At 41.5% G+C, this 24,023-nt stretch overlaps 1 protein-coding gene and 1 pseudogene across 2 annotated transcripts in view; both read left to right on the top strand.

The window, feature by feature from the left end:
* The window catches only part of KHDRBS2 (KH RNA binding domain containing, signal transduction associated 2), a 690,124-nt gene that overhangs the window by 392,263 nt on the left and 273,838 nt on the right, over positions 1–24,023 (top strand). The window lies entirely within an intron of this gene.
* Positions 2,097–3,710, top strand: LOC136129772 (CAP-Gly domain-containing linker protein 3 pseudogene; annotated as a pseudogene).

The following is a 24,023-nucleotide window of genomic DNA, read 5'->3' as shown; positions in this document are numbered from 1 at the left end:
ACCCCCTGCATGCCCACCAGAGCAATCCAAGTCTTCCTTGTTTAGAGGTTTGCCCCTGACAAAGAGGCTCGAGCACAAGAACTTTTTGAATGCTGAAAAAAATCCACCTTGCAGATAGGCAAACACCATTTACCATCCATTTGAGACCTTACCAAATTGAGAAAGGGAAACCCAGCTGAACAATCCAACAGGCGGTTCCTTGCAAGAACAATGAAGCAAGGAAAGGAATAAAGGACAGCACCCAGGTCTTCAAACTCTAAATCTGTGTTCTTTCACTTTGCAATTCTGATTTATTTCACGAGGCTACTTAGAAACTTTCATATCATATTTTTTTCAAATACTTCTTTTACTGTATTGCACTCATATACCACAACAAGTCTATTTCTTCAGTTACTGACCATGGAACTAAAGTTTTTTATCAACTGTCTCTTCTTTTCCTTTCTTAAGTATTCGGTAGCTGGAATTTTCACTCAGCATCCTTCACATTAGCTGGATACTCTCATTCTAGCTCACTTTTGCTCATCTTCTGTGCCAGATTCACCTTTCCCATCTGGCAAACAATTCTGCTCTCCTCTAATACACTGTTTGAAAAAGTAGCACTTTAATTATGTTTAAGGATTACTCTATTCTAATATGATTAAATATTCAGGAAGAATACTATGCAATGAGTTTTCGAGATTATAGTGGAGATAGCTAGAAGCTGCAAGCCCAATAAAAGTATAACATTTTTTCAAAAGGCAGGCAAAGCATATTTTATACTCTTTTCAAATAACTTTTAAAAAATTATCATGACTGAGTGGGTTGTTGTTTCCTGACTAAAAGATAACTCAGAAGAAATCATCACAGCATTTTCATTTAGGAGAAAACAAAGGAGAACTTCTAGGAGAGATTTTCTCATGAGATATTTACATAGCTCTCCTCAGTTAATACATTTTTTTCACTTTAGAGTTCAACTTTTTTTAATAAAACAAAATTTTAAAGTAGCAGCCACAAAATCCTACTGAATGGGAGAAATATTTGCAAATGATATGACAAATAAGGGGTTAATATCCAAAATATTTAAACTACTCATACAAATCTACATCAAGAAAACAAACAACCAGATTAAATAATGGGCAGAAGAACTGAATAGACATGTTTCCAAAGACATACAGATGGTCAACAGGAACATGAAAACATAATCAACATCATTCATCTTCAGGGAAATGCAAATGAAAACCACCAAGAGATATCACCTCACACCTGTCAGAATGGCTATCATCAGAAAGAACACAAATAACAAATGTTGGTGATGATGTGGAGAAAAGGGAACCCTTGTACACTGTTAGTGGGAATGTAAATTGGTGCAGCCACTGTGGAAAAAACAGTATGGAGGTTTCTCAAAAAACTAAAATTAGAGCTACCATATGATCTCACAATTCCATTCCTGGGCACATATCCAAAAGTAACAAAAACATTAGTTGAAAATATACATGCAACGTGGGTGGACTTGGACAGTATTACGTTTAGTGAAATAAGTCAGACAGATAAAGACAAATACTGTATGATATTACTTACATGCAGAATATAAAAATAAAACAAACTAGTAAATATAACAAAAGAGTAGCAGCCACTAAAACATTAGCATAACATTGGCAATAAAAATTTTTCTAAACCAACAGAAGGAATCAAAGTTGAATTGGGTGAACAGTGACTCAGAGGGTTTTAAGAAGGTCTCTGTCCTTGCCCAGGTATGTTGCTGTAAGTTGCTTGCTCTAACATTTCCTGAACAAGTATAGGGATGCAGTATCTACATTCACTTATGCTCCACTGGTTCAGGCCTTTTCTGTACTGTGTCTTCAGCACTTACCTCAGTGCCTGGCACTACTTGCTGCTCAAAAATACATTGAATAACCCTCTCCACCCCATCTCCCGTCTGCTTATGTGCCTCGTCCCCTTCTCTCAGTCTCTTTCTTCCCGATCACTTCCCCAGACACCGACACCCAGTTACTCCAGTTTCCCCGATTTCAGCTTTGGTCTTCAGCCCCATTCACCCGAGGATTTGCCTGAAGTCCACCCCCAACTCTGCACCTGGCCCCTTAGGGCCACTAAGGACCATGACTAAGACAGGTCCCACCCCTATGGCCCCACCGCTCAGGGCGGAGGAAGAAGACGAGGAGGACTATGAGCCTGTCCCAGAGCCCCCCAGCCCCACCCAGGAGCGCTGGCAGAAGCCTACTCCTCAGCACGCCCCCCCCACCCCCAGGACTACGCCTTCACCTTCTTTGACCCCAACGACTCTGCCTTTCAAGAGATTCTGTATGACCCGCAGACCACCATCGCTGAGTTGTTCACCATTGTGCATCAGTGGGTGCCCCAAGTCCAGTACAAGATCGATGTCATTGGCAATGAGATTCTGCGATGAGGCTGCCACGTGATGGGCTGACCTAACATGACACTGCTCCATTATACTTACAAGGCTGGGGCCCACGGAGTCGAGTTCCCCGCGACGGCTGTGCGCCTCTTGCAGCAGCTGCTGGTGCTGCGCGCAGACGTGATCCTGCACAGCTGCTGGACCAACATGAACATGCTTCACTACTCAGCCTATTTCGACGTGCCCGGTCTCGTGCACATGCTACTGAAGGGTGTATGGCCCCGAGTGGTGAACTCCAAGTGCAGTGACTTCAGCCACGGCTCAGCCCTGCACATCGCTGAAGGGCTGGGCACGGCCAAATAATTTGCTGGAACATGGCGCCAACCCGGCACTTCGGAACAGAAAGGGACCCGTGCCAGCGGAGGTTGTCCCAGAGAAGTTGCCCCATGGACATATCCCTGGACAAGGCCGAGGGGTGCTGGTGGCCAAGGAGCTGTGGACGCTACTGGAGGAGGCTGTGCCGCTCTCCTGCGCCCTCCCTAGGGTCACGCTACCTAACTATGACAACGTCCCAGGCAATGCCATGCTCAGCACACTAGGCCTGCACCTGGGAGACTGCATGCTACTGGATGGCCAGAAGACCCACAGCTACAGTTCTGAAAGACCCCAGAGTTTGCCAATGGCTGGTGGGTAGGCATGCAGCTTGATGAACCTGAGGGCAAGAATGATGGCAGTGTTGGGGGTGTCAGGTACTTCATCTGCCCTCCCAAGCAGGGTCTCTTTGCCTCTTTGTCCAAGATCTCCAAGGCAGTGGGCGCACCTTCCTGATCTGTCACCTCCACACCTCGGACTCCCTGGATGGACTTCTCCCAAGTCACTGGCAAAGATCGCAGGGAACACAAAGGTAAGAAAAGGCACCCGTCAGCCCTGACTCTGGGTGGCCTGCAGCAGCGTGAGGGAGCCAAGGCTGAGGTTGGAGACCAAGTCCTCATCACAGGCCAGAAGCAAGGGATTGTGCACTTCTGTGGGAAGCCAGACTTTGTCCCAGTTTACTGGTATGGCATCCAGCTAGACCATCAGCAAGCATGATGGCTCTGTCTTCAGTGTCTGGTACTTCACCTGCCCCCCTCGGCATGGAGTCTTTGTACCAGCATCTGGAATTCAGAGGATTGGTGGATTCACTAATGCCCCTGGGGACAGTGTTGGAGCCAAAAGTGAATCAAGTGACAATGATGCAGACCAAAACACCTTCACAACAGTCTGGACCCCAAAGGACATCACATCAGAGAGTTCCATCTCTAGGTTGCTCTTCTGCTGCTGGTTTCCCTTGATGTTGAGGGCGGAGATGCAGTCTTAGAGGCTCTGGACATTCCACAGAGACACAGAGCCCCCTCTAGCATCTCCTGACACAAGGAGCCCCCTAGTCACTTGAGATAGCGTTTCCCAGTAACGTATCCAGAAGAGAGACTCCGTTAGCCAGCCCTCGATCACTAAGGCCCCATTATTAACAGATTCCCCTGTGATAACCCCCCAAATATAGACCCTATGTTACCCAGAAAAAGATTCCCTAAGTGTAGTACCTTTAGGCTAGTCCCAACCCCTCAGATCAGACCCCCCAAAAACAGATTTCCACATCACTCCAAATGATGGTAGCTTTCTCTACATAATGCTCTACAGCAGAACATTCCTGAGTCACTGGCTCAGAACCCTTTCTTATTAACAAAGATTCCCCCCACACCCCCATCAAGTCCCCTTGAAAGAAACACCTCTAGAGCAACAGACTCACATTTAACATCAGTCCCCTCAAGATATTTTGACCCCCATGGTCACCCCCAAATGCTTACACTGCAATCAGAGACTCCCTCCATTAAAAACAAACCCTGCTCTTACCCCTCAAGAAGAGACCTACATCAACCAGCCCACTGTCACCTCCAATTTACAGGCCCCAAAACAGTCCTGGAAGTGCTAATTACAGGGCCGCCAAGTCTTCCTGTCCTCTGCACTCTCAAGAAACCCCCAGTACCTTGTATGAAGCCCACCCCATTCAGCCCACAGCACCTGTGCTGGCCAGGCTCCCAGAAAATTCTCTATTTTTTAAGTAATTATTTCCCCCTTTGGGGAACCCCAAAATTTGAAGGCCCCATTCTGGGACTCTGAGGATTCCAAACCCCAGAGTACATGTCCCAGACTTTCCTGGGTCCCCAAGTCCCACAACCCCTAGGAGACTCCAAAACCCTAACTCCCAGGACCCCCAAATCATGGAAACAACAAATCCCCCAGGACCCCCAAATCATGGAAACACCAAATCCCCCAGGAATCCCAAATTTTAAAAATCCAAGCCTCTAGGAAACCCCAGTCATGGAGGTCCTTGTGCCTGGGATGGAGGAGACTGTGGTCCAGATATGCATTCCGGGCTCCCGGGGCACCTCAAGCCCTATTCGTAGGCACTAGGGGACAACAAACAGGAATTCTCATCTCTGGAAACCAGAGGACTTCAATGCCCTGAGTCCATGGATCTTTAGACACCAAAATTCCAAGACCCCCAGCCGCAATGCCCCAGATTTTCAAGCCTACATCTCTAATACATGAGGGGCACCAAGGCCTTGAGGGAATCCCAAATCCTGGACCCCCTATTTCAATGTACATTCTGGTCACAGTTCCAAAACACGAAACCTAAGTTACTGGCACTGAAGGACTTCACAGCACCCTGGCCAGACTAAGAGCCTGATGGAGATTCTGAAGACCTAGGGGGTCAAGGGCAGACCCTGAAACCAAGGACAGCTCACGAATGTCCCTTCACTGCATGTCTCCAACTCAGCATGACCCCTACTCTCTTCAATAAAGATGTTTCTGTGGCAAAAAATAAATAAGTAAATAAAATACATTTAATAAATAAATGGATGGTTTATTTTAAGAAAACTTCTTTAGGCACTTTTAAAACTCCAGCTGGTTAGATGCTTTACTATCTTGAATATATAAATTTTTCATGTCCAGGGAAGGACTGGAATTGCAAGATTATTGATAAAAATCACCCATGTAGTCCATGTTCTATCAACCTTATTCATACACAGAATTTGCACTCTCCTTTAAACATATCCTTATCATGATGATTTCTTTGTTAAGAATTTGGGCCCCTTAGGTCAATGTATCAGTACCAATAACTATCATCAGTTCTGTGTTAACCAAGAGTTCATTTTTCATACTTGTAAATTAAGGTATATATTATATGCCAAAGTATTAAATTACAGTAAGTCCCCTACATATGAACCAGTTCCATTCTGAGAGTGTAAGTCCAATTTGTTTATAAGTCCAATACATTTAACCTAGGTACCAGCTAACACAGTCAGCTATATAGTACTGTACTGTGACAGGTTTATAATACCTTTCACACAAATAATACATAAAATACATAATATACAATAAATACATAAAATAAAACAAACATAAAATAAACATTTTCAATCTTACAGTATAGTACCTTGAAAAGTTCAGTAGATAGTACAATAGCTGGCATACAGGGGCTGGTATCCAGTGAACAGACAAGAAGAGTTACTGAATGGAAGAGGGAGAGGAGATGGGAGATGGTAGAACTGAAGGATCATCGGCAATAGGAGATGGAGGGCAAGCTGCAATTTCACTCATGGCTGATGTTCATGGCACAGGTTCTGGTTCCTTACTGGATTCAATTCTATCTGCCCTCTTGAAAAAATGATAGTAGTAGCTATCACTGGGTAGTAGCTCTTTTTTCCTCCTCATAGATGACACTGTAGCACTGGATTGCGTTCTGAATGGCTGCTGCAAATTTCGTGTATCATTCTATGTTCAGGTCCTGTGCCTCAAAAACTAACAGTGCCTCCTCAAATAAAGAAAATCCCCTTGCCATTTCCTGTGTTGTGAATCTCTTCAGTTCTTTGGTTACTTCTTCTACCTGTTGTCTCTCTTTATCCTTTCTGTCGACCTCCAATTCCATCAGGTCTTCATTAGTAACCTCCTCATGTTGCACAGCAAGGAGTTCAGTGAAGTCATCCTCTTGCAGATCTAGCTCCAGCTTCTCACTGAGGGTCACTGAATTGCTGAAGACCTCTGTGGAATCCTTATCCATCTTCTCAAATCCACGATAATCATGAACAAACTGTGGTCAAATATTCTTCCAAACCCCATTCATGTTGATGACTGTAACCTCACGCCAAGCAAAGTCAATGTTTTTTATGGCCTTGTAGATGTTATAGTCCTTCCAAAATAGTTGCAAGGTTGTTCCTGATTCACCACTCATCTTTACTGCCTGACAAAAAGTGTGATGTAAATAATATTTCTTGAAAGTCGCTCTAACTCCCTGGTCCATAGTTGGATGAGCGATGTAATATTAGGTGGCAGATGCACTACTTTGACGTTGGAATGAAAGTCATCCGTGAATGGAGGGCGGGGTGGGAGGGGAGCCGGAGAACTGTCAAGCAGCAAAAGGATGTTGAATGGGACATCGCTCTCCAAGCAATATTTCTCTACCTCCAGGATAAATTGGTGGAAAAACCAGTCCTGGAAAATGGCCTGTGTAACCCAGGCTTTGGGGTTACTCTTCCACACAACAGGAAGAGAGCCATTGGGTATGTTTTTAAGGGCTCTTGGGTTCTCTGAATGGTAAACTAAAAGATGCTTCAGCTTCATATCGCCAGAAGCATTGCCACCAAACAACAGAGTTAGCCTATCCTTTGCTGCTTTGTAGCCTGGCGTCAACTTTTCTTCCTTAACAGATGTAACTTTCGTCTGGCATCCTCTTCCAGTACAGTCATGTGTCATCCTACATCAATGTATGCACCTACATCAATAATTTCTCAAAGCATTTCAGGAAATTCCTGGGCATCTACCATATATGCACATGCTGCCTGCCTTGCCACTTACTTTTACATTGCGAAGGTTGGTTCTAGCCTTGAACAAATGAAACCAGCCATGACTGGCATTAAAAGATGCACCTCTGATTCTTTGCCATGTTTCTTCTTCAAGTCTTCATAAAGGCTTTCAGACTTCTCTTGAATCATCATTAAGCTGAGCATGATTGGACACTGATCCTGATCCTGCATCCACACACTGAGAAATTTCTCCATCTCCTCCAACATTTTCCCACACTTCTTCAATATTATTGTCGACATCATCGGCACAGCAGATTTCACATGTTCCATGATGTTGTTCTTATTCTTTATAATTATGCTGATGGTTGAATGATTCATGTTATGAGAAGAAGCGACACTTAATTTTCTCCTCACTCCACTCTCTCAATGATTTTAACTTTTGTTTCCATCATTATCACTTGGCACTTCTTAGCAGTACCAGCTACATCACTGCTGTTTTTATGCTTGCTTTCAGACATCCTGGCCTTGAAATAAAGATACTGTACTACTGAACTCTGTACAGTGCCGTACAGTAAAGTACACAAAAGCACAACCACTTGTAGAGGATGCATACACGTGACAATGTACGCCAGACACATGACCTAACTTACGTGATTGGACATGAGAACGTACATTCGAATCTTTGAAGGGTCACAACTAGAATGTTCGTATGTAGGGGACTTACTGCAATGCCTATTTCAACTTAAAATGCAGATAGAGCTCCTATATCATGTGCACAGTAAGTTGCCAAGAAAATTTCCTGAAGAAAATTTAGTCACTTTGACTCTACCTAAACAAATGGAACTTGGTATTTTTAGAATAGCAACTGAAGTCTCTCATTTAGTTTTATATAAATATTTATCTAACACCCTAAATCTAACCTGAGGTCGTGGCTGACTTTATAAGCTAGGATTGGCAAAGGCATAAGACTAAACACATGAGTCTTTCATGCTCATTCATAAGGTCTTGGTTCCTAGACCTCATATATCAGTGGCTAATGTTTACTAAGGTAAAATAGAACAAGATAGAATATACACCCTCCCAATAATCCTACAGAATATCTACATAAAACCTATATAGTTGCTATCTTATTCTTTGGTGATTTTTACATAGTGTGCAGTATGACTTTAATAATGGTTAAAGAAGAGAAAACAGTTTGGAGTAACAAGTCACCATCACTAGTAGTTCAAGTCCACAACATTTTTACTTCGTGATATTCAATCCCCTTTGATAAATATGCTTTATAAAGCCTTGATACAGACCTTATGTAGAGTAATACATTGAGCAGATTTTTAGTAAATATTAATTAACTGTTCTCTGACCACATTTTCTTAATGAATTTTTCTGGTCCTTACCCTGGGCTGGTTAAAACTCACCTTGTGTTTGCTAAGAGCTATTATCTAATAGCCTAAGATGTTTTGCTAAATAATAGTGTGTCTAGCACAGCAGTAGTTGTTTTCTGAAATAGCTTCCTACCCTTTCCAACTCGCTACAGATTTGATATTGGCACAAGACCCATTACCTCCCATACTTTCTTGTTTATTAAGCTGGTCAAAGTGTCTTAACCTAGCTATTTGTAGGGGCTGAGGATGTCCCAGGTCTTTTTGTCCAGATCATGAATTTCATGGAAATTGTTTCATAGGGACAGTTTGCATCACCCAGAGAAAAAGGAACATATAACAGTGCTGTGAATATCTTTTTTTTTTTTTTTGCGGTACGCGGGCCTCCCACTGCTGTGGCCTCTCCCGTTGCAGAGCACAGGCCCCGGATGCGCAGGCCCAGGGACCATGGCTCATAGGCCCAGCTGCTCCGCGGCACGTGGGATCCTCCTGGACCGGGACACGAACCCGGGTCCCCTGCATTGGCAGGCAGACTCTCAACCACCGCACCACCAGGGAAGCCCAATGCTGTGAATATCTTTGTTGTTATTTCAAGATAGCAAATTTTAAAAACTGATTTTGGTAGCAAAAAAGACAATTTTTGGACATCACAGGAAATATAAAATTAAAATTTCAATTAATTCTTAAAAGGTCTTTGATGTGCATGTATTATTTAAGCATTGATAAACTCCTATCAGATTCACTGTTAATTATTTGAATCCTTCTATCTGAAGCCAAACCTGCAGATCAAACCAATCAGAAATTCTAACATAAATTTATAATTCAACTTGCAATGTAAGGAGTAAATTAGTGTGTGTATGTCTTATTCACTGCAAGTATACCCCAAAGTAGTAAAGTGTTCTTTATTATTTGAAGTGCAGAATCCCAATAATTTCAAATCCTATCTAAAATGATATTAAAATTTATGTGTAAGTATAACTTATTTTTTTGACAAGAACGTTGTCTTCATACTATGGATTGGCCTTATTATAAAAACTTTGGAATAATCCAGTTTTGTATACAAATTAAACATGTATATTAAGTTGTCTTTTATTATTTATTTATTTTAAATGACTGGAATTTAATTTTTTCACATTTATTCACCCTGAATTGTTATAACTTTACCTGTCTTTGTCCCTTATGAAAGTTTTCACAAGCTTATATGATTATTTCTCTCTCTGCATCTCTTTATCCCTCAAGGGTCTTTTAACATTAAAGTGGTAAATAAAATAATAATAAAATAGTATCAGAAAAATACAAATGATTATTATTACTACTTCTGAACTTATATTTTTACTTCTCAGTGAATATCTGTTTTAGTAAATTAAGCATAAAAATTATAAATGCTATAAAACTATAACTACCCATTCATATGCATAATTATTTTATGACTCCAAAATCTTAGAACTCAGTAGTACTCAAGTCAACTAATATGTAGTATATATTTATTTTCAAGTTTTATTTTATATTGAAGTATAGTTGATTCACAATGTTGTGTTCATTTCAGGTATACAGAAATGTGATTCAGTTATATATATATGTATATCTGTTCTTTTTCAGGTTCTTTTCCCATTTAGGTTATTACAGAATATTGAATAGAGTTCCCTATGCTATACAGCAGGTCCTTGTTGATTATCAATTTTATGTATAGTAGTGTGTATATGTTAACCCCAAACTCCTAATTTATCCCTCCCCCACCACCTTTCCCCTTTGGTAACCATAAGTTTGTGTTCTGTGTCTGTGAGTCTCATCTGTTTCATAAATAATTCATTTGTGCCATTTTTTAAGATTCCACATATAAGGGATATCATATGATATTTGTCTGTCTGACTTATTTCACTTAGTATGATAATCTCTAGGTCCATCCATGTTGCTGCAAATGACATTATTTCATTCTTTTTATGGCTGAGTAATATTCCACTGTATATATGTACCACATCATTATTTTTTTAAAAACATCTTTATTGGGGTATAATTGCTTTACAATGGTGTGTTAGTTTCTGCTTTATAACAAAGTGAATCAGTTATACATATACATATGTTCCCATATGTCTTCCCTCTTGCGTCTCCCTCCCTCCCACTCTCCCTATCCCACCCCTCCAGGCTGTCACAAAGCACCGAGCTAATATCATGTGCCTTGCGGCTGCTTCCCCCTAGCTATCTACTTTACTAGGTTTGTTAGTGTGTATATTTCCATGACTCTCTCTCACCCTGTCAAAGCAAACCCTTCCCCCTCCCCATATCCTCAAGTCCGTTCTCCAGTACGTCTGCGTCTTTATTCCTGTCTTACCCCTAGGTTCTTCATGACATTTTCCCTTAAATTCCATATATATGTGTTAGCATACGGTATTTGTCTTTTTCTTTCTGACTTACTTCACTCTGAATGACAGACTCTAGGTCTATCCATCTCATTACAAATAGCTCAATTTCATTTCTTTTTAAGGCTGAGTAATATTCCATTGTATATATGTGCCACATCTTCTTTATCCATTCATCCGATGATGGGCGCTTAGGTTGTTTCCATCTCTGGGCTATTGTAAATAGAGCTGCAATGAACATTTTGGTACATGACTCTTTTTGAATTTTGGTTTTCTCAGGGTATATGCCCAGTAGTGGGATTGCTGGGTCATATGGTAATTCTATTTGTAGGTTTTTAAGGAACCTCCATACTGTTCTCCATAGTGGCTGAACCAATTCACATTCCCACCAGCAGTGCAAGAGTGTTCCCTTTTCTCCACACCCTCTCCAGCATTTATTGTTTCTAGATTTTTTTGATGATGGCCATTCTGACTGGTGTGAGATGATATCTCATTGTAGTTTTGATTTGCATTTCTCTAATGATTAATGATGTTGAGCATTCTTTCATGTGTTTGTTGGCATTCTGTATATCTTCTCTGGAGAAATGTCTATTTAGGTCTTCTGCCCATTTTTGGATTGGGATGTTTGTTTTTTTGTTATTGAGCTGCATGAGCTGCATGTAAATTTTGGAGATTAATCCTTTGTCAGTTGCTTCATCTGCAAATATTTTCTCCCATTCTGAGGGTTGTCTTTTGGTCTTGATTATGGTTTCCTTTGCTGTGCAAAAGCTTTGAAGTTTCATTAGGTCCCATTTGTTTATTTTTGTTTTTATTTCCATTACTCTAGGCGGTGGGTCAGAAAGGATCTTGCTGTGATTTATGTCATAGAGTGTTCTGCCTATGTTTTCCTCTAAGAGTTTGATAGTTTCTGGCCTTACATTTAGGTCTTTAATCCATTTTGAGCTTATTTTTGTGTATGGTGTTAGGGAGTGATCTAATCTCATACTTTTACATGTACCTGTCCAGTTTTCCCAGCACCATTTATTGAAGAGGCTGTCCTTTCTCCACTGTACATTCCTGCCACCTTTATCAAAGATAAGGTGTCCATATGTGCGTGGGTTTATCTCTGGGCTTTCTATCCTGTTCCATTGATCTATCTTTCTGTTTTTGTGCCAGTACCATACTGTCTTGATTACTGTAGCTTTGTAGTATGGTCTGAAGTCAGGGAGCCTGATTCCTCCAGCTCCTTTTTTCGTTCTCAAGATTGCTTTGGCTATTCGGGGTCTTTTGCGTTTCCATACAAATTGCAAAATTTTTTGTTCTAGTTCTGTGAAAAATGCCAGTGGTAGTTTGATAGGGATTGCATTGAATCTGTAGATTGCTTTGGGTAGTAGAGTCATTTTCACAATGTTGATTCTTCCCATCCAAGAACATGGTATATCTCTCCATCTATTTGTATCATCTTTAATTTCTTTCATCAGTGTCTTATAATTTTCTGCATACAGGTCTTTTGTCTCCTTAGGAGGTTTATTCCTAGGTATTTTATTCTTTTTGATGCAGTGGTAAATGGGTGTTTTGTTAATTTCTCTTTCAGATTTTTCATTTTTAGTGCATAGGAAATCAAGAGATTTCTGTGCATTAATTTTGTATCCTGCTACTTTACCAAATTCATCAATTAGCTGTAGTAGTTTTCTGGTAGCATCTTTAGGATTCTCTATGTATAGTATCATGTCATCTGCAAACAGTGACAGCTTTACTTCTTCTTTTCTGATTTGGATTCCTTTTATTTCCTTTTCTTCTCTGATTGCTGTGGCTAAAACTTCCAAAACTATGTTGAATAAGAGTGGTGAGAGTGGGCAACCTTGTCTTGTTCCTGATCTTAGTGGAAATGCTTTCAGTTTTTCACCATTGAGGATTATGTTTGCTGTGGGCTTGTCATATATGGCCTTTATTATGTTGAGGAAAGTTCACTCTATGCCTACTTTCTGCAGGGTTTTTATCATAAATGGGTGTTGAATTTTGTCGAAAGCTTTCTCTGCATCTATTGAGATGAACATATGGTTTTTCTCCTTCAATTTGTTAATATGGTTTATCACATTCATAGATTTGCGTATATTGAAGAATCCTTGCATTCCTGGAATAAACCCCACTTGATCATGGTGTATGATCCTTTTAATGTGCTGCTGGATTCTGTTTGCTAGTATTTTGTTGAGGATTTTTGCATCTATGTTCATCAGTGATATTGGCCTGTAGTTTTCTTTCTTTGTGACATCCTTGTCTGGTTTTGGTATCAAGGTGATGGTGGCCTCGTAGAAGGAATTTGGAGTGTTCCTCCCTCTGCTATATTTTGGAAGAGTTCGAGAAGGATTAGGTGTTAGCTCTTCTCTAAACGTTTGATAGAATTCACCTGTGAAGCCATCTGGTCCTGGGCTTTTGTTTGTTGGAAGATTTTTAATCACAGTTTCAATTTCAGTGCTTGTGATTGGTCTGTTCATATTTTCTTTTTCTTCCTGATTCAGTCTTGGCAGGTTGTGCATTTCTAAGAATTTGTCCATTTCTTCCAGATTGTCCATTTTATTGGCATAGAGTTGCTTGTAGTAATCTCTCATGATTTTTTTTATTTCTGCAGTGTCAGTTGTTACTTCTTCTTTCTCATTTCTAATTCTATTGATTTGAGTCTTCTCCCTTTTTTTCTTGATGAGTCTGGCTAGTGGTTTATCTATTTTGTTTATCTTCTCAAAGAACCAGCTTTTAGTTTTATTGATCTTTGCTATCATTTCCTTCATTTCTTTTTCATTTATTTCTGATCTGATTTTTATGATTTCTTTCCTTCTGCTAGCTTTGGGGCTTTTTTGTTCTTCTTTCTCTAATTGCTTGAGGTGCAAGGTTAGGTTGTTTATTCGAGATGTTTCCTGCTTCTTAAGATGGGCTTGTATTGCTATAAACTTCCCCCTTAGAACTGCCTTTGCTGCATCCCATAGGTTTTGGGTCGTTCTGCCTCCATTGTCACTTGTTTCTAGGTATTTGTTTATTTCCTCTTTGATTTCTTAGTGATCACTTCATTATTAAGTAGTGTATTGTTTAGCCTCCATGTGTTTGTATATTTTACAGATCTTTTCCTGTAATTGATATCTAGTCTCATGGCGTTGTGGTCAGAAAAGATACTTGGTACAATTTCAATTTTCTTAAATTTATCAAGGCTTGATTTGTGACCCAAGATATGATCTATCCTGGAGAATGTTCCATGAGCACTTGAGAAAAATGTGTATTCTGTTGTTTTTGGATGGAGTGTCCTATGAATATCAATTAAGTCCATCTTGTTTAATGTATCATTTAAAGCTTGTGTTTCCTTATTTATTTTCATTTTGGATGATCTGTACATGGGTGAAAGTGGGGTGTTAAAGTCCCCTACTATGAATGTGTTACTGTCGATCTCCCCTTTTATGGCTGCTAGTATTTGCCTTATGTGTTGAGGTGCTCCTATGTTGGGTGCATAAATAGTTACAATTGTTATATCTTCTTCTTGGATCGATCCCTTGATCATTGTGTAGTGTCCTTCTTTGTCTCTTTTAATAGTCCTTATTATAAAGTCTATTTTGTCTGATATGAGAATTGCTACTCCAGCTTTCTTTTGGTTTCCATTTGCATGGAATATCTTTTTTTCCATCCCCTTACTTTCAGTCTGTATGTGTCTCTAGGTCTGAAGTGGGTCTCTTATAGACAACATATATAAGGGTCTTGTTTTTGTATCCATTCAGCCAATCTGTGTCTTTTGGTGGGAGCATTTAGTCCATTTACATTTAAGGTAATTATCGATATGTATTTTCCTATTCCTATTTTCTATATTATTTTCAGTTCGTTACTATAGGTCGTTTCCTTCTCTTGTGTTTCCTGTCTAGAGAAGTTCCTTTAGCATTTGTTGCAAAGCTGGTTTGGTGGTGCTGAACTCTCTCAGCTTTTGCTTGTCTGTAAAGGTTTTAATTTCTCCATCAAATCTGAATGAGATCCTTGCTGGGTAGAGTAGTCTTGGTTGCAGGTTTTTCTCCTTCATGACTTTCAGTATGTCCTGCCACTCCCTTCTGGCTTGTAGGGTTTCTGCTGAGAGATCAGCTGTTAACCTTATGGGGATTCCCTTGTGTGTTATTTGTTGTTTTTCCCTTGCTCCTTTTAATATGCTTTCTTTGTATTTAATTTTTGACAGTTTGATTAATATGTGTCTTGACGTATTTCTCCTTGTATTTATCCTGTATGGGGCTCTCTGTGCTTCCTGGACTTGATTAACTATTTCCTTTACAATATATGGGAAGTTTTCAACTATAATCTCTTCAAATATTTTCTCAGTCTCTTTCTTTTTCTCTTCTTCTTCTGGAACCCCTATAATTCGAATGTTGCTGCGTTTAATGTTGTCCCAGAGGTCTCTGAGACTGTCCTCAGTTCTTTTCAATCTTTTTTCTTTATTCTGCTCTGCAGTAGTTATTTCCACTACTTTATCTTCCAGGTCACTTGTCCATTCTTCTGCCTCAGTTATGCTGCTATTGATCCTATCTAGAGTACTTTTAATTTCATTTATTGTGTTGTTCATTGTTGCTTGTTTCATCTTTATTTCTTCTCGGTCCTTGTTAACTGTTTCTTACATTTTGTCCATTCTACTTCCAAGATTTCGGATCATCCTTACTATCATTATTCTGAATTCTTTTTCAGGTAGACTGCCTATTTCCTCTTCATTTGTTAGGTCTGGTGGGTTTTTATCTTGCTCCTTCATCTGTTGTGTGTTTTTCTGTCTTCTCATTTTGCTTATCTTACTGTGTTTGGGGTCTCCTTTTTGCAGGCTGCACGTTCGTAGTTCCCGTTGTTTTTGATGTCTGTCTCCAGTGGCTAAGGTTGTTTCAGTGGGTTGTGTAGGAGGGGACTAGTGCCTGTGTTGTGGTGGATGAGGCTGGATCTTGTCTCTCTAGTGGGCAGGTTCACGTCTGGTGGTGTGTTTTGGGGTGTCTGTGGCCTTATTATGATTTTAGGCAGCCTCTCTGCTAATGGGTGGGGTTGTGTTCCTGTTTTGCTAGTTGTTTGGCATAGGTTGTCCAGCACTGTGGCTTGCTGGTCGTTGAGTGAAGCTGGGTGCTGGTGTTAAGATGGAGGTCTCTGGGAGATTTCCGCCATTTAATATTATGTGGAGCTGGGAGGTCTCTTGTTGACCAGTGTCCTGAAGTTAGCTCTCCTACCTCAGAGGCAGAGCCCTGACTCCTGGCTGGAGCACCAAGAGCCTTTCATCCACACAGCTCAGAATAAAAGGGAGAAAAAGTAGAGAGAATTATTAGAAGTATGAGTAAAGAAAGAAGGAAAGGAGGAAAGGAAGAAAGGAAGAAAAAAGCAAAGAAGGAAAGAAAGGAGGGATGGAGGGAGGAATGAAGGAAGGAATGAGGGAAAGAAGGAAAAAACACAGAAAGAAAGAAGATACAGTAAAAAGAAAATAAAGTATAATATAGTTATTGAATTAAAAAATATTTAGAAAAAAAAAGGGATGGATAGAATCTTAGGACAAATGTTGGAAGCAAAGCTATACAGAGAAAATCTTACACAGAAGCATACACATACACCTTCACAAAAAGAGGTAAAGGGGGAAAAATCATAAATCGTGCTCTCAGAGACCACCTCCTCAATTTGTGTTGATTCGTTGTCTGAAGGAGGGAAGGAAGGAAGGAAAGAAAGAAAGAAAGAATGTAGGTAAAGTATAATGAAGTTATTACAATTAAAATTAATTATTAAGAAAAAAAATTAAAAAAAAACAAACCATGGACAGATAGAGCCCTAGGACAAATGGTGGAAGCAAGAGTATACAGACAAGATCTCACACAGAAGCACACACGTACACATTCACAAAAAGAGGAAAAGGGAAAAAAATCATAGATCTCGCTCCTAAATTCCACCTCTTCAATTTGGGATCATTCCTTGTCTATTCAGGTATTCCACAGACGCAGGGTATATCAAGTTGATTGTGGAGCTTTAATCCACTGCTTCTGAGGCTGCTGGGAAAGATTTCCCTTTCTCTTCTTTGTTCTCACAGCTCACAGGAGCTCAGCTTTGGATTTGGCCCTGCCTCTGCGTGTAGGTCGCTGGAGGGCGTCTGTTTTTTGCTCAGACAGGATGGGGTTAAAGGCGCCGCTGATTCGGGGGCTCCGGCTCACTCAGGCCGGGGGTGGGGGGTGGGGAAGGAGGGGCACTGCGTGCAGGGCGGGCCTGCGTCGTCAGGGGCGGCGTGACGTTGTACCAGCCTGAGGCCCGCCGTGCGTTCTCCTGGGGAAGTTGTCCCTGGATCCCGGGAACCTGGCAGTGGCGGGCTGCACAGGCTCCGCGGAAGAGGGGCGCGGAGAGTGACCTATGCTCGCACACAGGCCCCTTGGTGGCGGCAGCAGCAGCCTTAGCGTCTCTGGGTTCCGCGCTTCTAGCTGCGGCTCGTGCCCGTCTCTGGGGTTCGCACTTTTAGCCGCGGCTCGCGCCCGTCTCTGGGGTCCGCGCTTCTACCCGTGGCTCGCGCCCATCTCTGGATTTCCTTTAAGCAGCGCCCTTAATCCCCTCTCCTTGCGCACCAGGAAACAAAGAGGGAAGAAAAAGTCTCTTGCCTCTTCGGCAGGTGCAGGCTTTTCCCCGAACTCCCTCCCGTCTAGTCGTGGTGCACTAACCCCTTCAGGCTATGTTCAAGCCGCCAACCCCAGTCCTCTCCCTGCGCTCCGTCCAAAACCGAAACCCGAGCCTCAGCTTGCAGCCCCGCCCGCCCTGGCGGACGAGCAGACAAGCCTCTGGGGCTGGTGAGTGCCGATCCTCTGTGCGGGAATCTCCTCGCTTTGACCTCTGTACCCGTCACTGTGCACCACTCCGCGGTCCCGAAGCTCCCCCCTCCACCTCCCGCAGTCTCCGCCCGCGGAGGGGCTTCCTAGTGTGTGGAAACTTTTCCTCCTTCACAGCTCCCTCCCACTGGTGCAGGTGCCGTCCTTATTCTTTTGTCTCTGTTTTTTCTTTTTTTCTTTTGCCCTACCCAGGTACGTGGGGAGTTTCTTGCCTCTTGGGAGGTCTGAGGTCTTCTGCCAGCCTTCAGTAGGTGTTCTGTAGGAGTTGTTCCACGTGTAGATGTATTTCTGGTGTATCCGTGGGGAGGAAGGCGATCTCCGCGTCTTACTCCTCCGCCATCTTCAAGGTCCCCCCGTACCACATCATTTTTATCCATTCATCTGCCGACAGACATATAGGTTGCTTCCATGTCTTGGCTATTGTAACAAGTGCTGCAATGAACATCAGGGTGCATGTATCTTTTCAAAGTATGGTTTTCTTCAGATATATACTCAGGAGTGGAATTGCTGGATCATATGGTAGCTCTAGTTTTAGTTTTTTAAGGAACCACCATACTGTTCTCCATAGTGGATGTACCAATTTATATTACCACCAACAGTGTAGGAGGATTCCCTTTTTTCCACACTCTCTCCAGCAGTTCTTGTTTGTAGAGTTGAAAAAGAAAATTAATGGCGTATAATTGCTTTACAATGTTGTGTTAGTTTCTTCTGTACAATGAAGTGAATCAGCTATATGTATATCTATATCCCCTCCCTCTTGGACCTCCCTCCCACCACCCCCATCCCACTCATCTATGTCGTCACAGAGCACAGAGCTCCCTGTGCTATACAGCAGGTTCCCACTAGCTATCTATTTTACACATTGTAGTGTATTTATGTCAAACCTAATCTCTAGGTTCATCCCACCCTCCCCTTTACTCTCTGTGTCTACATATCCGTTCTCTACATCTACGTCTGTATTCCTGCCCAGCAAATAGGTTCATCTGTACTATTTTTCTAGATTCCACATATATGCATTAATATATGATATTTGTTTTTCTCTTTCTGGCTTACTTCACTCTGTATGACAGACTCTAGGTCCATCCTCATCTCTACAAATGACCCAGTTTAGTTTCTTTTTATGGCTGAGCAATATTCCATTGGTTATATATACCACATCTTCTTTATACATTCATCTCTCCTTGGACATTTAGTTGTTTTCATGTCCTGGCTATTGTAAATAGTGCTACTCTTTGTTGCAGTCCAGGGGCTTCTCATTGCAGTGGCTTCTCTTGTTGTGGAGTACAGGCTCTAGGTTCATGGGCTTTAGTAGTTGTGGCAGGTCGGCTCAGTAATTGTGATGCACAGGTTTTGTTGCTCTGCAGCATGTGGGAACTTCCCCAAACGGGGATCAAACCTGTGTCCCCTGCATTGGCAGGTGGATTCTTAACCACTGCACCACCAGGGAAGTCCTAGGATTTTCTATGTATAGTATCATGTCATCTGCAAACAGTGACAGTTTTACTTCTTCTTTTCTAATTTGTATTCCTTTTATTTCTTTTTCTTCTCTGATTGCTGTGGCTAGGACTTCCAAACCTATGTTGAAGAAGAATGGTGAGAGTGGACATCCTTCTCTTCTTACTGATCTTAGTGGAAACGCTTTCAGTGTTTCACTGTTGAGAAAGATATTTGCTGTAGCTTTGTCATATATGGGCACAGGTTCCCTCTCTGCACACTTTCTGGAGTGTTTTTATTAAATGGCTGTTGAATTTTGTAAAAAGCTTTTTCTGCATCTATTGAGATGATCATATGGTTTTCATTGCTTAATTTGTTAATATGGTGTATCACATTAATTTGTTTGTGTATATTGAAGATTCCTTGCATTCCTGATATAAATCCCACTTGATCATGGTGTATGATCCTTTTAATGTGTTATTGGATTTTGTTTGCTAGTATTGTGTTGAGAATTTTCACATCTATGTTCATCAATGATATTGGTGTGTAATTTTCTTTGTTGGCAGTGTCTGTGTCTGGTTTTGGTATCAGGGTGATGGTGGCTTCATAAAACAGATTTGGGAGTGTTCCTCCCTCTGCAATTTTTTGGAAGAGTTTGAGAAGGATAGATGTTAGCTCTTCTCTAAATGTTTGATAGAATTCACCTGTGAAGCCATCTCGTCCTGGACTTTGGTTTGTTGGAAGATTTTTAATTAGTTTCCATTTCATTATCGTGATAGGTCTGTTTATATTTTCTAATTCTTCCAGTTTCAGTCTTGGAAAATTGTACCTTTTCAAGAATTTGTCCATTTCCTCGTGGTTGTCCATTTTATTGGCATTTGGTTGTTTGTATTAGTCTCTTATAATCCCTTGTATTTCTGCAGTGTCAGCTGTGATTTCTCCTTTTTCATTTCTAATTTGATTGATATGCATCTTCTCCCTTTTTTTCTTGATAAGTCTGGCTAAATGTTTCTCAATTTTGTTTATCTTCTAAAGAACCAACTTTTAGTTGTATTGATCTTTGCTATTGTTTTCTTTGTTTCTATTTCATTTACTTCTGCTCTGTCTGCTCTGATCTTTATGATTCCTTTCCTTCTTCTGAGTTTCGATTTTCATTGTTCTTCTTTCTCTAGTTGCTTTGGGCATAAATTTAGATTGTTTATTTGAGATTTTTCTTGTTTCTTGAGGTGAGATTGAATTGCTATAAACTTCCCTCTTAGAACTGCTTTTGCTGCGTCCCATATGTTTTTATGTTTTGTTTTGTTTGTTTTGTTTTGTTTTTTGCAGTATGCGGGCCTCTCACTGTTGTGGCCTCTCCCACCGTGGAGCACAGGCTCCGGATGCGCAGGCCCAGCAGCCATGGTTCATGGGCCCAGCCGCTCCGTGGCATGTGGGATCCTCCTGGACTGGGGCACGAACCTGTGTCCCCTGCATCGGCAGGCAGACTCTCAACCACTGCGCCGCAAGGGAAGCCCCCATATGTTTTTGATCATTGGGTTTTCATTGTCAAGTGTTTCCATGTATTTTTTAAATTTCTTCTTGATATCTTAAGAGATCTCTTGGTTATTTAGTAGCACACTCTTTAGACTCCATGTATTTGTGTTTTTACAGTTTTTTTCCTGTTATTGATTTCTAATCTCATAGCGTTGTGGTCAGAAAACTTATTTGATAAAATTCAATTTTCTTAAATTTTATGAGGCTTAATTTGTGACCCAAGATGTGATCTATCCTGGAGAATGTTCCATGTACACTTGAGAAGAAAGTGTATTCCATCACTTTTAAGTGGAATGCCCTATAAATATCAATTAAATCTGTTTGCTCTATTGTGCCATTTAAAGCTTATTGTTTCCTATTTATTTTCTGTTTGGATGATCTGCCCACTAGTGTAAGTGGGATGTTAAAGATCCCTACTATTATTGTGATACTGTTGATTTCCCCTTTCATGGTTGCTAGCATTTGCCTCATGTATTGAGATGCTCCTATGCTGGGTGCATAAATATTTACAATTGTTATATCTTCTTCTCAGGTTGATCCCTGGATCATTATGTAGTGTCCTTCCTTATCTCTTGTAATATTCTTTATTTCAAAGTTTATTTTACCTGATATGAGTATTGCTACTCCAGCTTTCTTTTGATTTCCTTTTGCATGGAATATCTTTTTCTTTCCCTTCACTTTCAGTCCATATGTGTCCCTAAGTCTGAAGTGGTTCTCTTGTGGACAACATGTATATGAGTCTTGTTTTTGTACCCATTCAGCCAGTCTGTTCTTTGGGTTGGAGCATTTAATCCATTTACATTTAAGGTAATTATTGATATGTATATTCCTATTAACATTTTCTTAATTTTGGGGAGTTTGTTTTCATTGGTCTTTTCCTTCTCTTGTGTCTCCAACCTAGAGAAGTTCCTTCAGCATTTGTTGTAAAGCTGGTTTGGTGGTGCTGAATTCTCTTAGCTTTTTCTTGTCTCTAAAGCTTTTGATTTCTCTGTTGAATCTGAATTAGATCCTTGCTGGGTATAGTAATCTTGGTTGTAGGTTTTTCTCTTTCATCACTTACAATATATCCTGCTGCTCCCTACTGGCCTGCAGTTTCTTCTGAAAAATCAGCTGATAACCTTTTAGAGATTCTTTTGTATGTTATTTTTTGCTTTTCCCTTGTTGCTTTTAATATTTTTTCTTTAAACTTAATTTTTGTTAGTTTGATTAATATGTGTCTTGGTGTGTTTGTCCTAGGGTTTATTCTGGGGACTCTGCACTTCCTGGACTTGGGTGGCTATTTCCTTTCCCACGTTAAGAAAGTTTTCAACTATAATCTTTTCGAATATTTTTTCAGAACATTTCTTTTTCTGTTCTTCTTCTGAGACCCCTGTAATTTGAATGTTGGTGCATTTAGTGTTGTCCCAAAGGTCTCTGAGATTGTCTTCAACACTTTTCTTTTTTTTTTTTTTCTTATTATACTCCTTGACAGGTATTTCCACCATTTTGTCTTCCAGCTAATTTATTCATTCTTCTGCCTCAGTTATTCTCTTATCGATTTCTTCCAGTGTATTCTTCATTTCAGTTATTGTGTTGTTCATCTCTGTTTGTTTGTTCTTTAGGTCTTCTAAATCTTTGTTAAACATTTCTTGTGTTTTCTTAATCCATGCCTCTTCTATTTCTGAGATTCTGGATCATCTTTACTATCATTACTCTGAATTCTTTTTCAGATAGGTTGCCTATTTCTTCTTCATTTATTTGGTCTTGTAGGTTTTCTCCTTGCTCCTTTATCTGTAACATATTTTCTATCATCTTTTTTTTTTTTTTTTTGATGGTGAGGTTGTGTTCCTGTCTTATTAGTTGTTTGGCCTGAGGCTTCCAGCACCAGAGTTTGTTGGCTGTTGTATAGAGCTGAGTCTTGATGTTGAGGTGAGGACCTCCAGGAGACCTCACTCCAATGAATATTCCCTGGGGTCTGAGTTTCTCTGTTATTCCAGTGCTTCAGACTCAGGATTCCCACCACAGGAGCTCTAGCCCAACCCCTGGCTTGCAAACCAAGATCATGCAAGCCACACGCAGTGGCAGTAAAAATAATAAAAAAGAAAAAAAGGAGCAGAACAATAACAAAAAGTAAAAAATAAAATAAGATTAGAAAACTAAGAGCTATGTTAGAAAAAATACAGATGAAACAACAACTGGAAGAATTGGAAATTAAAACAGAACCACAGTGGCAAAAGTGAGAAAAAAAAAAAGCTGGAAAAGACCTTGGCTGTAGGGGGTGGGGCTTAGGCAGTGTGGGGTTTAAGTGGTGGGTAGGGTCTAGGCTTAGGACCCATGTGGACGGAAAAGGCCCTTGGGAGGGTGGGGTGCAGGGCTTAGGCTCAGCATGGCCAGAGTGGCCCAAGGTGCCTCTGGCCTTGAAGGGCAGAGGACAAGGCCCAGAAACCCAGCAGGCTTCCTAGGGCCCGAGTGGGTGGGGGAAACGTCAGCCCTACTCCCCCCCCCGATCCTCTGGTCTTATAGGGACCCTCCCCATCTGCCTCTCCTCTTCCGACCACCATGCCCTCAGGACCAACGCAGCTGGAGTGGGCCTTGGAGGGTGGAGGACCCAACCTGGGAGCCCAGCAGGCTTCCTGTGGCCCAAGTGGGTGGGGGAAATGCCAGCTGTGTTTCCCCTGATCCTCCAGTCCTAGAGGGTCCCTGTCCATTCACCTCTGTTCCTCTTCCCCCCTCCTCCCTCCCTCCTTTGCCCCTAGGTCCCAAGTGGCTGGAGGGGGCCTCGGAGGTCAGAGGACCCAGCATGGGAGCCCAGCAAGATCCCCAGGACCCAAGTGGGCAGGGGCATGCTAAGTGTGTTCTCCCTGATCCTCCAATCCCAGAGGACCCCTCCCAATCCACCTCTCCTCTTCTTCCCCCTTCCTACACCCCTAGGACAAATGTGGCTAGAGGGGGTCCTGGAAGGTGGAGAACCTGGCCTTGTATCCCAGCAGGCTTCCGGGGGCCTGATTAGGCAGGGGAAATGCTAGCTGTTCTCTCCCCGATCCTCTGAGCACCAGGGTGTCCCTCTAGGCATGGGAACACATCCCCTCTCCCAGCCATCCCTCAGAGGCACTGGTCCCATCTGGCCTCTACTTCTCCTCTCCCCTAACTACCTCCCATGTCCTACCCAGTTGCTCTGGGGTTCCTCCTGTCTCCTTGGGTGTCAAGGTTCCCCACCAGCATCTGGCAGGTGCCCTAGTGGAGGGGAGATGAAAGCTCCGCGTCCTCCACTCTACCATCTTGACCCATACTCTTTTGATGACTGTAGCTTTGTATTATATCTG

The sequence above is a fragment of the Phocoena phocoena genome, chromosome 10, assembly GCF_963924675.1.
Source record: "Phocoena phocoena chromosome 10, mPhoPho1.1, whole genome shotgun sequence".
Lineage (NCBI taxonomy): Eukaryota > Metazoa > Chordata > Mammalia > Artiodactyla > Phocoenidae > Phocoena > Phocoena phocoena.
The sequence above is the reverse complement of the archived record's forward strand: the minus strand, read 5'-3'. Positions and strand labels throughout refer to the sequence as shown.